General features: G+C 41.0%; 1 long non-coding RNA gene across 20 annotated transcripts in view; it reads left to right on the top strand.

Moving 5' to 3' along the window:
• LOC111752992 (uncharacterized) overlaps positions 1 to 15,265 on the top strand; it is a 49,607-nt gene that overhangs the window by 14,418 nt on the left and 19,924 nt on the right. For 19 of the 20 annotated variants that reach the window (XR_010322819.1, XR_010322814.1, XR_010322815.1 and 16 more), the window contains one exon: positions 14,741 to 15,079. This is a non-coding gene — a long non-coding RNA (uncharacterized LOC111752992). The remainder of the gene's footprint in view (positions 1 to 14,740; positions 15,080 to 15,265) is intronic. The other variant, XR_010322818.1, reaches the window with a different exon arrangement.

Genomic DNA, 15,265 nt, shown 5'->3' on the forward strand with positions numbered 1-15,265 from the left:
TCCATCCCTGTCCATCTCACATCCACGTCCCATCCCCACAATCCATCCCACATCCTTATTCCATCTCCCACATATCGTGTCCATATCCCACATCTCTGTCCCATATCCCTACCGCATGTCCCTGTCCCACATTCCTTTCCCACATCCCTATCCGGCGTCCCCATCCCATCTCCCACATCCACACTCACAACCTCATCCCATATCCCCATCCCACATTCCTGCCACCGTCCCACATTTTTGTCCCACATTCTTGTCCCATGTCCTAGTCTCCATCCCATGTCACCCACCCATTTCCCCACTTCACAACCTTATCCCACATTCACATCCCACATCGCTATTCCATCCCACATCCATGTCACTCGCTTCCACTTCCCTGTCTTATTTCCCCATCTCACATCCCCCACCCACTTCCCCATTCCATGTCCTCATCTCACATCCTTGTCATGGTCCCACATCCCCACCCCATGTCCTCATCCTTGGCCCATGTCCTCATCTTACATTCTTTTCCCTGCTCCTGTCCCTTATCCACGTTTCATGACCACACTTCACGTCCCCATCATACAATACGCATCCATGTCCACATTCCTGACTCCATCCCACATCCATGCTGCATGTCCATGTCCACATCCCATATCTTGATCCCACATCCCCATCCCATGTCCTCATCCCCATCCCACATCTTCATCCCATACCTCTGTCTCACATCCCCATCACCACCCCAGGTGCCAGTCCCTGTCCCACATCCACATTTCATGTCCATCCCTTACATCCCCATCACACATCCCACATTCACTTTCCATACGACCATGCTCAACTTCCCTGTTGCACATCCCTATCCCATGTCTCCATCCCCTCCCACGTTCCCATTGCATATTCACCCTCCACATTCATGTCTCCACCTCCTCCCACACCCCCCCACATCTCCACCCCATATACCCATCCCCACCCCATCCCACTTCCATGTCCGCATCCTCACCCCATGTCCCTGTCCCACATCCTCTTTTCACCTCTCCATCCCTGTTCCACATCCCCATCCCACATCTCATGTCCCCAACACACATCCTCATCTCACATCGCCATCCTCATCTCACATCGCTATCCCCATCCCACATCCCCATCCCACACCACTTCCATGCCCAATGACATTTTTCCTTACATACATCCCTCCCATCTATCCCTATTCCGTGTCTACATCCCCATCTGACATCTGCTCCCCATCACTGTCCCATGTCTCCATTCCACATTCACATCCCTTGTCTCTGTCCCACATTGCTGCCCCATGTCCATGTCCCATATTTATGCCCTATGTCCTTGTCCCATAGCCCTGTCCCCATCCCATGTCCATGCCCCACGTCCACGTCCCTATTTCACATTCTCATCCCATGTCCCTGCCCTATGTCCTTGTCCCATAGCCCTGTCCCCATCCCATGTCCATGCCCCACGTCCACGTCCCTATTTCACATTCTCATCCCATGTCCCTGTCCCATGTCCATGTCCATCCCTCAATCCTGTCCCTGTCCCACATCCCCATCCACCCCCCATACCCACATCCCCATCTCGCATCCGTGTCTACATGCCACATTCACACCCTACATTCTTAACTCATCCCTATCCCCATCCCATGTCTCCACCCCATGTCCATGCCCCATGTCTTAGTTATCTAGTGCTGCTACAACAGAAATGCCACAAGTGGATGGCTTTAACAAACAGAAATTTATTATCTCACAGTTTAGGAGTCTGTTGTTGTTGTTGTTAGGTGCTGTTGAGTCCATTCTGACTCATAGCAAGCCTATGTACAACAGAATGAAAGGCTGCCTGGTTCTGCACCATCCTCACAATTATTTCTGTGTTTGAGCCCATTATTGCAGCCAGCATCAACCCATCTTGTTGAGGGTCTTCGTCTTTTTCGATGACTCTCTACTTTACCTAGCATGAAGTCCTTCTCCAGGGACTAGTCTCTTCTGATAACATGTTCAATGTATGTGATACAAAGTCTTGCCATCCTTGCTTTTAATGAGAATTCTGGCTGTAATTCTTCCAAGGCAGATTTGTTCATTGTTCTGGCAGTCCATGGTATATTCAATATTCTTCAACAACATAATTCAAAAGCATCAATTCTTTCATCTTTATTATTCATTGTCCAGCTTTCATGTGCATATGAGGTGATTGAAAACACCATGGCTTGGGTCAGGTGCGTCTTAGTCTTTAAAGTGACATCTTTGCTTTTAAACACTTTAAAGAGGACTTTTGCAGCCAGTTTGCCCAAATGCAATGCATCATTTGATTTCTTGACTGCTGCTTCAATGGCATTGACTGTGGATCCAAGTAAAATGAAATCCTCGACAACTTCAATCTTTTCTCCATTTATCATGACGTTGCATATTGGTCCAATTGTGGGGATTTTTGTTTTCTTTATGTTGAGGTGTGATCCATACTGAAGGCTGTAATCTTTGACCTTCATCAGTAAGTACTTCAAGTTCTCCACTTTCAGCAAGCAAGGTTGTGCCATCTGCATAATGCAGATTGTTAATGAGTCTTCCTCCAGTCTCGATGCTGCATTCTTCTTCATATAATCCAGCTTCTCAGATTATGTGCTTGGCATACAGATTGAATAAGTACGGTGAAAGGATACAACCCTAAAACACACCTTTCCTGACTTTAAAACATGCAGCATGCCCTTGTTTTTTTTTGAACGATTGCCTCTTGGTCTAAGTACTGGTTCCTTGTGAGCATAATTAAGTGTTCTGGAATTCCCTTTCTTTGCAATGTTATCCATAATTTGTTATGATCCACACAGCCAAATGCCTTTGCATAGTCAATAACACACAGTTAAACTTCTTTCTGGTACTCTCTGCTTTCAGCCATAATCCACCTGACATCAGCAATGATATCTCTCATTCTGTGTCTTCTATTGAATCCCGTTTGAATTTCTGGCAGTTCCCTGTTGATGGACTGCTGCAACGGCTTTTGAATGATTTTCAGCAAAATTTTACTTGTGTGTGATATTAATGATGTTGTTCGATAATTTCCTCATTCTGTTGGATCACCTTTCTTTGGAATGAGTGCAAATATGGATCTATTCCAGTCAGTTTGCCAAGTAGCTGTCTTACAAATTTTCTGGTGTAGATGAATGAGGTCTTCCAGAGCTGCATCTGTTTGTTGAAACATCTCAATTGATATTCCTGGAGCCTTGTTTTTCATCAATGTCTTCAGTGCAGCTTGGACTTCTTCCTTTAGTACCATCGGTTCTTGATCACATATTACCTCCTGAAAACGTTGAATACTGACCAATCCTTTTGATACAGTGACTCTGTGTATTCCTTCCATCTTCTTTTGATGCTTCCTGCTTTGTTTAATATTTTCCCTGCAGAATCTTTCAAATTGCAACTGGAGGCTTGAATTTTTTCTTCAGTTCTTTCAGCTTGAGAAATGCCAAGCGTGTTCTTCCCTTTTGGTTTTCCATCTCCAGGTCTTTGCACATTTCATTATAATATTTTACTTTCTCTTCTCTAGCTACCCTTTGAAATTTTCTGTTCAGCTCTTTTACTTCATCATTTCTTCCTTTCACTTTAGTTACGTCACATTCAAGAGCAACTCTGAGTCTCTTCTGACATCCATTTTGGTCTTTTCTTTCTTTCCTGTCTTTTTAATGACTTCTTACTTTCTTCATGTATGATGTCCTTGATGTCATTCCACATGTCGTCTGGTCTTCAGACATTAATATTCAACACATCAAATCTGTTCTTGAGATGGTCTCTAAATTCAGATGGTATATACTCAAGGTCGTACTTTGGCTCTCCTGGGTTTTTCTAATTTTCTTCAACTTCAACTTGCATTTGCATATGAGCAATTGACGGTCTGTTCCACTGTCGGCCCCTAGCCTTATTCTAACTGATGATATTGAGCTTTTCTATCTCTCTTGCCACAGATGCAGTCGATCTGCTTCCTGTGTATTCCATTCAGTAAGGCCCATGTGTAGCGTTGCCATTTAAGTTGTTGAAAAAATGCATTTGCAATGAAGTTGTTGATTTTACAAAAATCTGGCATCATTTCTATCACCAAGGCCATATTTTCCAACTACCAGTCCTTCTTCTTTGTGTTTATAACTTTCCCATTCCAATCCCTAGTAATTATCAATGAGTCTGGATTGCAGAAGTTGGTAAAAATCTTCAATTTCTTCATCTTTGGCCTTAGTGGTTGGCGTATAAGCATATGGGTATTATCCTATCACTGACAGCTTTGTACTTCAGGATAGACCTTGAAATGCTCTTTTTGATGATGAACATGATGCCATTCCTCTTCAATTTATCATTCCTAGCTGTGACGGTTAAGATTGTGTGTCAGCTTGGGTGGGCCATGATTCTCAGTGTTTTGGCAGTTGTATAATGTTGTGATCACTTCCCTGTTGAAATATGATATGTGATCACCCCCACGATGGTATCTGCTGAGTGGTACCGGTAGGAGTAGGGCCTGTGGCAGCTCACCACCCCCTTAGCCTTCATCTATCCACTCTCCGCTGCCTACTTCCTTCCTGCTTGCCTTGCCAAGGTTTTTGGCTGCTTCTGGATCTTGCCGCTGCCTCTCATTCATCTGACCTCTGGTTCTTGGGACTTGAGCTAGCAGCTTACCTGCTGATCTTGGGTTCACCACCCCCTGCAGCTACATGAATCAGGAGAAACCTTGAGGTCTTGCCTGCTGATCTTGGTATTCATCAACCTTCACAGCCTGTGAGCAAGAGCCCTGCTCTCTGACCTGCCCATCTTGGGTTTGCCAACCCCTGTGGCTACGTGAATCAGGAGAAATCTCTATCCTGATCCACAGACTTGGGATGTTTCAGCTTCTATAATCACATGAGCTGTTTTCTTGATATAAATCTCTCTGTGTATATATTTATACACTTCCCTGGTTTTGCTTCTGTAGCAAACCCACCCTAAGACACCAGCATAGTAGACCAAGATTCTCTGATTCAAAATGACCAATACCAGTCCATTTCAGCTCACTAATGCCTAGGATATCAATGTTTATGCATTACATTTCATTTTTAATGACTTGCAGTTTTCCCGATTCACACTTTCACATTCCAATCACCAGTAATTATCAATGCATCTTGCATGTTTAATCAATTTCGAACTGCAGCAGCTGATAAAAATCTTCTATTTCTTCATCTTTGGCCCTAGTGGTTGGTGTGTAAATTTGAACAATAGTCATATTAACTGGTCTTCCTTGTAGGCTTATGGATATTATCCTATCACTGACAGCATTGTACTTCAGGATAGTTCTTGAAACGTTCTTTTTGACGCTGAATGCAACACCATTCTTCTTCAAGTTGTCATTCCCAGTATAGTAGACTATGTGATTGTCCAATTCAAAATGGCCAATACCAGTCCATTTCGGCTCACTAATGCCTTAGGATATTGATGGTTATGCGTTCCATTTCATTTTTTGACGATTTCCAATTTTCCTAGATTCATACTTTGTACATTCCAGGTTCAGATTATTAATGGATATTTGCAGCTGTTTCTTCTCATTTTGAGTCGTGCCACAACAATAAATGAAGGTCCCAAAAGCTTTACTCCCATCCACATCATTAAGGTCAACTCTGCTTTGAGGGGGCAGCTCTTTCCTGGTCATCTTTTGAGTGCCTTCCAACCTGGAGGGCTTATTTTCCAGCACTATATCAAACAATGTTCCAGTGCTATTCATTAGATTTTCACTGGCTAATGCCTTTCAGAAATAGACTGCCGGGCCCTTCTTCCTAGTCTGTCTTAGTCTGGAAGCTCAGCTGAAACCTGTCTTCCATGGGTGACCCTGCTGGTATCTGAATACCAGTGGCATAGCTTCCAGCATCACAGGAACACGCAAGCCCCCACAGTACAACAAACAGACACGTAGGTGACAGGAAAGACAACACACAATACAGGCAAGGTCAGCACAACTGGACTACAGCAAAAACAATGAAGTTTCAGGAATAAACTGAATGCTCTGAAGGCCAGCATAGCAGGGACATGGGTTTTGGGACCATGGTTTCAGGGGACATCTAAGTCAATTGGCATAATAAAATCTATTAAGAAAACTTTCTGCATCCCACCTCAGAGAGAGGCATCTGGGGTCTTAAACGCTAAGATGCATCAATTGACTTCATCTGTGGAAAGAAGTGATGGAAAAGCTCAATATCTTCAATCAGAACAAGGCCAGGGGCTGACTGTGGAACAGACCATCAATTGCTTATATGCAAGTTCAAGCTGAAACTGAAGAAAATCAGAGCAAGTCCACGAGAGCCAAAATATGACCTTGAGCATATCCCACCTGAATTTAGAGACTATCTGAAGAATAGATTCGCCTCATTGAAGACTAGTGATCGAAGACCAGAAGAGTTGTGGAATGACATCAAGGACATCATACTTGAAGAAAGCAAGAGGTCATTGAAAAGACAGGAAAGAAAGAAAAGATCAAGATGGATGTCCAAGGAGACTGCGAAACTTGCTCTCAAACGTCGAGCAACTAAAGCAAAAGGAAGAATTGATGAAGTAAAAGAACTGAACAGAAGATTTCAAAGGGCCTCTCGAGAAGACAAAGTAAAGTATTATAATGACATGTGCAAAGAGCTGGAGATGGAAAACCAAAAGGGAAGAACACACTCGGCGTTTCTCAAGCTGAAAGAGCTGAAGAAAAAATTCAAGCCTTGACTTGCAGTAGTGAAGGATTCCATGGGGAAAATATTAAACGACTCAGGAAGTATCAAAAGAAGATAGAAGGAATACACATAGTCATTATACCAAAAAGAATTAGTCGATGTTCAACCATTTCAAGAGGTGGCATATGATCAGGAACTGATGGTACTGAAGGAAGAAGTCCAAGCTGCTCTGAAGGCATTGGCAAAAAATAAGCCTCCAGGAATTGATGGAATATCAATTGAGATGTTTCAACAAACAGGTGCAGCACTGGAGGTGCTCACTCGTCTATGCCAAGAAATATGGAAGGCACCTTCCTGGCCAACTGACTGGAAGAGATCCATATTTATGCCTATTCCCAAGAAAGGTGATCCAACCAAATGTGGAAATTATTGAACAATATCATTAATATCACATGCAAGTGAAATTTTGCTGAAGATCATTCAAAAATGGCTGCAGCAGTATATTGACATGGAATTGCCAGAAATTCAGGCTGGATTTAAAAGAGGACATGGAACCAGGGATATCATTGCTGATGTCAGATGGATCCTGGCTGAAAGCAGAGAATACTAGAAGGATGTTTACCTGTGTTTTATTGACTATGCAAAGGCATTCGACTGTGCAGAACATAACAAATTATGGATAACATTGTGAAGAATGAAAATTCCAGAACACTTAATTGTGCTCCTGAGGAACCTTTACATAGATCAAGAGGCAGTTGTTCCGACAGAACAAGGGGATATTGATTGGTTTAAAGTCAGGAAAGATGTGTTTTAGGGTTGTATTCTTTCACCATACCTATTCAATCTGTACGCTGAGCAAATAATAGCAGAAGCTGGACTATATGAAGAAGAACGGGACATCAGGATTGGAGGAAGACTCATTAACAACCTGTGCTATGCAGATGATGCAATCTTGCTTGCTGAAATTGAAGAGGACTTGAAGCACTTACTAATGAAGATCAAAGACCACAGCTTTCAGTATGAATTGAACCTCTACATAAAGAAAACAAAAATCCTCACAACTAGACCTATGAGAAACATCATGATAAATGGAGAAAAGATTGATGTTGTCAAGGATTTCATTTTACTTGGATCCACAACGAACAGCCATGGAAGCAGCAGTCAAGAAATCAAAAGACACCATTGCATTGGGTAAATCTGCTGCAAAGGACCTCTTTAAAGTGTTGAAGAGCAAAGATGTCACCTTGAAGACTAAGGTGCGCCTGACCCAAGCCATGGTATTTTCAGTTACATCATATGCATGTGAAAGCTGGACAATGAATAAGGAAGACCGAAGAAGAATTGATGCCTTTGAATATACCATGGACTGCCAAAAGAGCACACAGGTCTGTCTTGGAAGAAGTACAACCACAGTGCTCCTTAGAGGCAAGGATGGCGAGACTGCGTCTTACATACTTTGGACATGTTGTCAGAAGGGATCAGTCCCTGGAGAAGGACATCATGCTTGGCAGAGTACAGGGTCAGTGGAAAAGAAGAAGACCCTCAACAAGGTGGATTGAGCCGGTGGCTGTTACAGTGGCTCAAGCATAATAACGATTTTAAAGCTGGCTCAGGACCGGCCAGTGTTTCGTTCTGTTGTGCATAGGGTCGCTATGAGTCGGAACCGACTTGATGGAACCTAACTACAACAACAAAGTAGTACTTATCTACTATTTAATTAGTGAATACCCCTCTCCTACTCTCCCTCTCTTCCCCGTCTTGTAACCATCAAAGAATATTTTCTTTTCTGTTTAAACTATTTCTTGAGTTGTTACAATAGTGGTCTTATACAATCTTTCTCCTTTTGCAGCTGACTAATTTCACACAGCATAATGACTTCCGGGTTCCTCCACGTTATGAAATGTTTCACTGATTCATCACTGTTCTTTATCAATGCATAGTATTCCATTGTGTGAATATACCATAATCTACTTATCTGTTCATCCTTTGATGGGCACCTTGCTTGCTTCCATCTTTTTGTTATTGTAAACATTGCTGAAATGAACATGGGTGTACATATATCTGTTGGTGTAAAGGCTGTTATTTCTCTAGGATACATTCCTAGGAGCGGGATTGCTGGATCCTATGGTAGTTCTATTTCTAGCTTTTTAAGGAAGCGCCAAATTGATTTCCAAAGTGGTTGTACCATTTTACATTCCCTCCAGCAGTGTAGAAGTGTTCCAATCTCTCCACAGCCCCTCCAACATTTATTGTTTTGTGTTTTTGGGATTAATGCCAAGATTGTTGGAGTGAGATGAAATCTCATGGTAGTTTTCATTTGCATTTCTCAAATGGCTAATGATTGTGAGCATTTCCTCATGTATCTGTTAGCCACCTGAATGTCTTCTTTAGTGAAGTGTCTGTTCATATCTTTGGCCCATTTTTTGACTGAGTTATTTGTCTTTTTGTAGTTGAGCTTTTGCAGTATCGTGTAGATTTTAGAGATCAGGTGCTAATCAGAAACGTCATAGCTAAAAGCTTTTTCCCAGTCTGTAAGTAACCTTTTGGCTCTTTTGGTGAAGTCTTTGGATGAGCATAGGTCTTTGATTTTTAGGAGCTCCCAGTTATCTAGTTTTTCTTCTGCATTGTTAGTAATGTTTTGTATACTGTTTATGCCATGTATTTGGGCTCCTAATTTTGTCCCTATTTTTTCTTTCATGATCTTTATCATTTTAGATTTTATGTTTAGGTCTTTGATCCATTTTGAGTTCTTTTTTGTGCATGGAGTGAGGTATGGGTTTTGTTTCATATTTTTGCAGATGGATATCCAGTTATGCCAGCACCATTTGTTAAAAAGACTGTCTTTTCCCCATTGAACTGTTTTGGGTCCTTTGTCAAATATCAACTGGATTTATGTCTGGATTCTCAATTCTGTTCCATTGGTGTATGTATCTGTTGTTGTACCAGTACCAGGCTGTTTTGACTACTGTATAATAGGTTCTAGAATCAGGTAGAGTAAGGCCTCCCGCTTTGTTCTTCTTTTTCAGTAATGCTTTACTTATCTGGGGCTTCTTTCCCTTTCATATGAAGTTGGTGATTTGTTTCTCTATCTCATTAAAGAATGTCGTTGGAATTTGGATCAGAATTGCATGAAATATATAGATTGTTTTTGGTAGAGTAGCCATTTTTATAATGTTAATCTTCCTATCCACGAGCAAGGTATGTTTTTCCACTTATGTAGGTCTCTTGCAGAAGTGTACTGTAGTTTTCTTTTACATCTTTGGTAAGATTTATTCCTAAGTATTTTATCTTCTTGGGGGCTACTGTAAATGGTATTGTTTTGGTGATTTCCTCTTCAGTGTTCTTTTTTTTGGTGTAGAGGAATCCAACTGATTTTTTTGTTTGTTTGTTTATCTTGTATTCTGACACTCTGCTGAACTCTTCTATTAGTTTCAGTATTTTTCTTGAGTATTCCTTAGGGTTTTCTGTGTATAAGATCATGCTGTCTGCAAATAGAGATAATTTTACTTCTTCCTTGCCAATCTGGAAACCTTTATTTCTTTATCTAGCCTAATTGCTCTTGCTAGGACCTCCAGCACAATGTTGAATAAGAGTGGTGATAAAGGGCATCCTTGTATTTTTCCCGATCTCAAGTGAAACGGCTTCGGGCTCTCTACATTTAGGGTGATGTTGGCCGTTGGCGCTGTATAAATGCCCTTTATTATGTTGAGGAATTTTCCTTTTATTCCTGTTTTTCTGAGAGTTTTTATCATGAATGGGTGTTGAACTTTGTCAAATGCCTTTTCTACATCAATTGATAAAATCATGTGATTTTTGTCTTTTGTTTTATTTAAGTGATGGATTACATTATTGTGTTTGTGATGTTGAACCATCCCTGCATACCTGCTATGAATCCCACTTGGTCATGATGAGTTTTTTTTTTTTTGGATATGTTCCGGAATTCTATTGGCTAGAACTTTGTTGAGGATTTTTGCATCTAAGTTCATGAGGGATATAGGTCTGTAATTTTCTTTTTTTGTGATGTCTTTACCTCGTTTTTGTAGCAGGGATATGGTGGCTTCATAGAATGAGTTTGGAAATATTCCGTCCTTTTCTATGCTCTGAAATACTTTTAGTAGTCGTGGTGTTAACTATTCTCTGAAAGTTGGGTAGAACTCTGCTGTGAAGCCGTCCGGGCTGGGGCTTTATTTGTTGTGAGTTTTTTGATTACCTTTTCAATCTCTTCTTTTGTTATGGTCTATTTAGTTGTTCTACAACTCTTTATGTTAGTTTAGGTCAGTAGTGTTTCTAGGAATTCATCCATTTCGTCTATTTTCAAATTTGTTAGAGAACAATTTTTTATAGCAATCTGATATGACTCTTTTAATTTCAGTTGGGTCTGTTGTAATATCCCCCATCTCATTTTTTATTGGGGTTATTTCCTTCCTTTCCTGTTTTTCTTTTGTCAGTTTGGCCAATGGTTTATCAATCTTGTTGATTTCTTCAAAGAACCACCTTTTGGTACGTTAATTCTTTCAATTGTTTCTCTCTTTTCTATTTCATTGAGTTTTGCTCTAATTTTTATTATTTGTTTTCTTCTGGTGCCTGAGGGTTTCTTTTGTTGCTCTCTTCCTATATGTTCATATTGTAGGGATAATTCTTTGATTTTGGCCCTTCTTTTTGTATGTGTGTGTTTATTGATATAAATTGGCCTCTGAGCACTGCTTTTGCTGTGTCCCAAAGGTTCTGATAGGAAGTGTTTTCATTCTCATTGGATCCTATGAATTTCTTTATTCCATCCTTAATGTTTTCTATAAGTCAGTCTTTTCTGAGCAGGGTATTGTTCTGTTTCCAAGTGTTTGATTTCTTTCCCCTGCTTTTTCTGTTACTGATTTCCACTTTTATGACCTTATGGTCAGAGAAGTTACTTTTTAATATTTCAATGTTTTGGATTCTGGTAAGGCTTGCTTAATGCCCTAATATGTGGGCTATTCTAGAGAATGTTCCATGTGCACTAGAATAGAAAGTATACTTGGTTGCTGTTGGGTAGAGTGTTCCGTATATGTCTCTGTTGCCTAGTTGGTTGATTGTGGTATTTAGATCTTCTGTGCCTTTACTGAGCTTCTTTCTGAATGTCCTTTCCTTCACCGAAAGTAGTATGTTGAAGTCTCCTACTGTTATTGTGGACCTATCTCACTTTTCAATGCTGATAGAGTTTGTTTTATGTATCTTACAGCCCTGTCATTTGGTGTATAAATATTTAATATGGTTATATCTTCTTGGTGTATTGTCCCTTTAATATTATATAGTGTCCTTCCTTATCCTTTCTGATGGATTTAACTTTAAAGTCTATTTTGGCAGAAATTAATATTACCACTCCTGCCCTTTTTTGATTGTTGTTTGCTTGATATATTTTTTTGACCCTTTGCGTTTCAGTTTGTTTTGCATCTCTCAGTCTAAGGTGTGTCTCTTGTAGGCAGCATATAGATGGATCATGTTTTTTAATCCATTCTGCCACTCTGTCTCTTTATTGGTGCATTTAGTCCATTTACATTCAGCATAATTATGGATAGGTGTGAATTTAGTGCTATCATTTTGATGTCTTTTTTTGTGTGTTGTTGACAGTTTCTTTTTCCCACTTAATTTTATTTGCTCAGTAGATTATCTTTGTATATTGTCCTTTCCTCATATTTGGTGTTGATTTTGTTTCTGTTGAGTCTCATTTTTTTCTTGTATTGTATTTTGATGAGTAGTATAGTTTGTCTCCTTTGTGGTTGCCTTATTATTTACTCCTATTTTTCTAAATTTAAACCTAACTTTTATTTCTTTGTATTGCCATGTCTTCCTCTCTATATGGAAGATCTGTGATTACATTTTAGTCCCTCTTTATTGTTTTAATGTTGTCTTCTTTTATGTAATAACAACGCTGTTACCCTGTTTTGAGCTTTTTTTTTTTAAAATCTTGCTTTGTTTTTTTGATTTCCCTGTCTGGGTTGACTTCTGATTGCTCTGCCAAGTGTTCCCTAAACTTCTGTTTATCTGGAAGTGTCCTAATTTCTCCTTCATATTTAAGAGACAGTTTTGCTGAATATAACATTCTTGGCTGGAAATTTTTTTTCTTCAGTTTTTTAAATAAGTCATCCCATTGCCTTCTTGCCTGCAAGGTTTCTGCCAAGTAGTCCAAGCTTATTCTTATTGGCTCTCCTTTGTAGGTGGCTTTTTGGTTATCCCTAGCTACTCTTAAAATTCTCTCTTTATTTTTGGTTTTGGCAAGTTTGATTATGATATGTCCTGGTGACTTCTTTTAACATCTACCTTATGTGGAGTTCAATGAGCATCTTGGATAGATATCTTCTCATCTTTCACAATATCAGGGAAGTTTTCTGCCAACAAATCTTCAAGAATTCTCTCTGTATTTTCTGTTATCCCTCCCTGTTTTGGTAATGCAATCACTTGTAGGTTATTTCTCTTGATTGAGTCTCACATGATTCTTAAGGTTTCTTCATTTTTTTAAATTCTTTTATCTGATTTTTCTTCAAATATATTAGTGCCAAGTGATTTATCTTCAAGTTCAGAAATTCTGGCTTCTACTTGCTCAATTCTGCTCCTCTGACTTTCTATTGAGTTGTCTACTTCTGTAATTTTATTGTTTATCTCCTGAATTTCTGATTGCTCTCTATCTATGGATTTTTCCTGCTTTTTAAATTTTTCATTATGTTCCTGAATAATCTTTCTAATTTCTTCAATTGCTCTGTGTGTTCCTTGGCTTGTTCTGTGTATTGCCTCATTTCCTTCCTGATATCTTGAAGGGTTCTGTATATTAATCTTTTGTATACTGCCTCTGGTAATTCCAGGAATGCACTTTCATCTAGAAGATCCCTGGATTCTTTGTTTTGAGAGCTTGTTGAGGTGATCATGGTCTGTTTCTTTATGTGACTTGATATTGACTGTTGTCTCTGAACCATCTATAAGTTGTTGTATTAGTTTATGCTTCCTTACTCTGTCATAGCTTCTTGCTTTGCTTTGTTTCAATATGCCCAAATGGGTTGCTTGAATGAGGTAGCTTGATTATTATCACCTTTGAAGCTCTGACGTCCTGTCCCCAGATGGCTAGTGCTGTTATCAGGTATAACAGTCTAGGAGTCCATTCACTTTTCTTGTAAGAATTCAGCTCAGGTGTCCAGGTAGCTGCTCATCAAGTGTGTGGAACAAGCTGTGTCCTACAGTCTTAGAGGGGCAGGGCTGATTGCAGAAGGGGGTCACACTCTGAACAAGGCAGGGGGCTGAGAACTGACCCCCGAGTGTCTCTGAACATAGTGAGTCCCTGTTCCCTAGAGCGTGCAGGTCGGCAGGTTCTGCAGATGTACCATGGGCACCCAGTGTTTTTGGTTGTAAGAACTGGGAGGTACCAGTTATCCTTGGTCCCCTGTCGCAGGTGGCTGGGTGGCCTGAGTGGAGCTACCAGTCTTTAGGTCCCTGATGTGGGTAGGTGAGGACCCTGTTTAATAGGCAAAGCAATGTGAATCATCAAACACCCACCACTCCACCACACAGTTGAAATGGTTGCAGTCTGCCAACAAGGACCTATTCTCCTGAAATAGGCCCCCACAGGTCCGTGCAGAAGGGAAAGATGCTCAAAGTCCACAGATCTTTTATGCCTGGACAGGAGCCACTTCTGCCCTGAGCTCCCCTGGTTAGTGGAGTTGGCAAATTGTCTTTTCCCCCAGTTGCAAATTTTTTCCTTCTCCAAGGCTGGGAGGATGGCTCTAGGTGCTCAGCAGGGCCTATCTCAGGCCCAGGGAATTCAGCCACTGAAGCCAGCTTGGGGGTTGCGGGGCATGGTAAAATATACACAAGTACTTAGATTGTGCCTAGACTGCCGTTCGTCTCTGGCTGCGTGGCTGGCTGCTTCCGCCTGAGGAAACTGTAGCTGAACACTAGTATCAGCCCACCGCCACTGCTCCAGGAATGGTGCCTGAGGGTTCCCCACAGTTCAGGTCCAGTAACTCCTCTCCGCTTCTAAACAGTCTCTTCTTATCCCTGCCCCTCAGTTCGTTTTCTAAGCTTGCCTTTGATGCTCAGCGCTCCTAGCTTGTAATACATATACCCGTTTCACTTGTTTTTCAGGTCTTTGTTGTAAAGAGGGCTCGCTGGAAATGTCAGTCTATTCCACCATCTTGGCTCCACCTCCTCTTCTCATTTTGAGTCATGCCACATCAGAAGATGAAGGTCCCAAAAGCTTGGCTCCACGCACATCATTAAGGTCAACTCTACTTTGAGGACGTAGCTCTTCCCCAGTTGTATTTTGGGTGCCTTCCAACTTGAGGGGCTCATCTTCCAGCACGATACCAGACAATGTTCCTCTGGAATTCATAAGGTTTTCCCTGGCCGATTTTTTCAGAAATAGACTTCCAGGTCCTTCTTCTGAGTCTGTCTGGAAGCTCTGCTGAAACCTGTCCTCCAAAGGTGACCCTGCTGATATTTGAAATATGGAGGCAAAGCTTCCAGTATCACAGCAATGTGCAAGCCACTACAGTATGACAAACTGAGAGACACGTGGTGATTAGGAGCCTAGAACTCCAAATTCGGGGCACCAGCTCTACAGACAGGAAGGTTTACTCTCTCTGTCGGCTCTGGGGGAAGATCCTTGTC

Source organism: Loxodonta africana, chromosome 8 (genome assembly GCF_030014295.1).
Source record: "Loxodonta africana isolate mLoxAfr1 chromosome 8, mLoxAfr1.hap2, whole genome shotgun sequence".
Classification (NCBI taxonomy): Eukaryota; Metazoa; Chordata; class Mammalia; order Proboscidea; family Elephantidae; genus Loxodonta; species Loxodonta africana.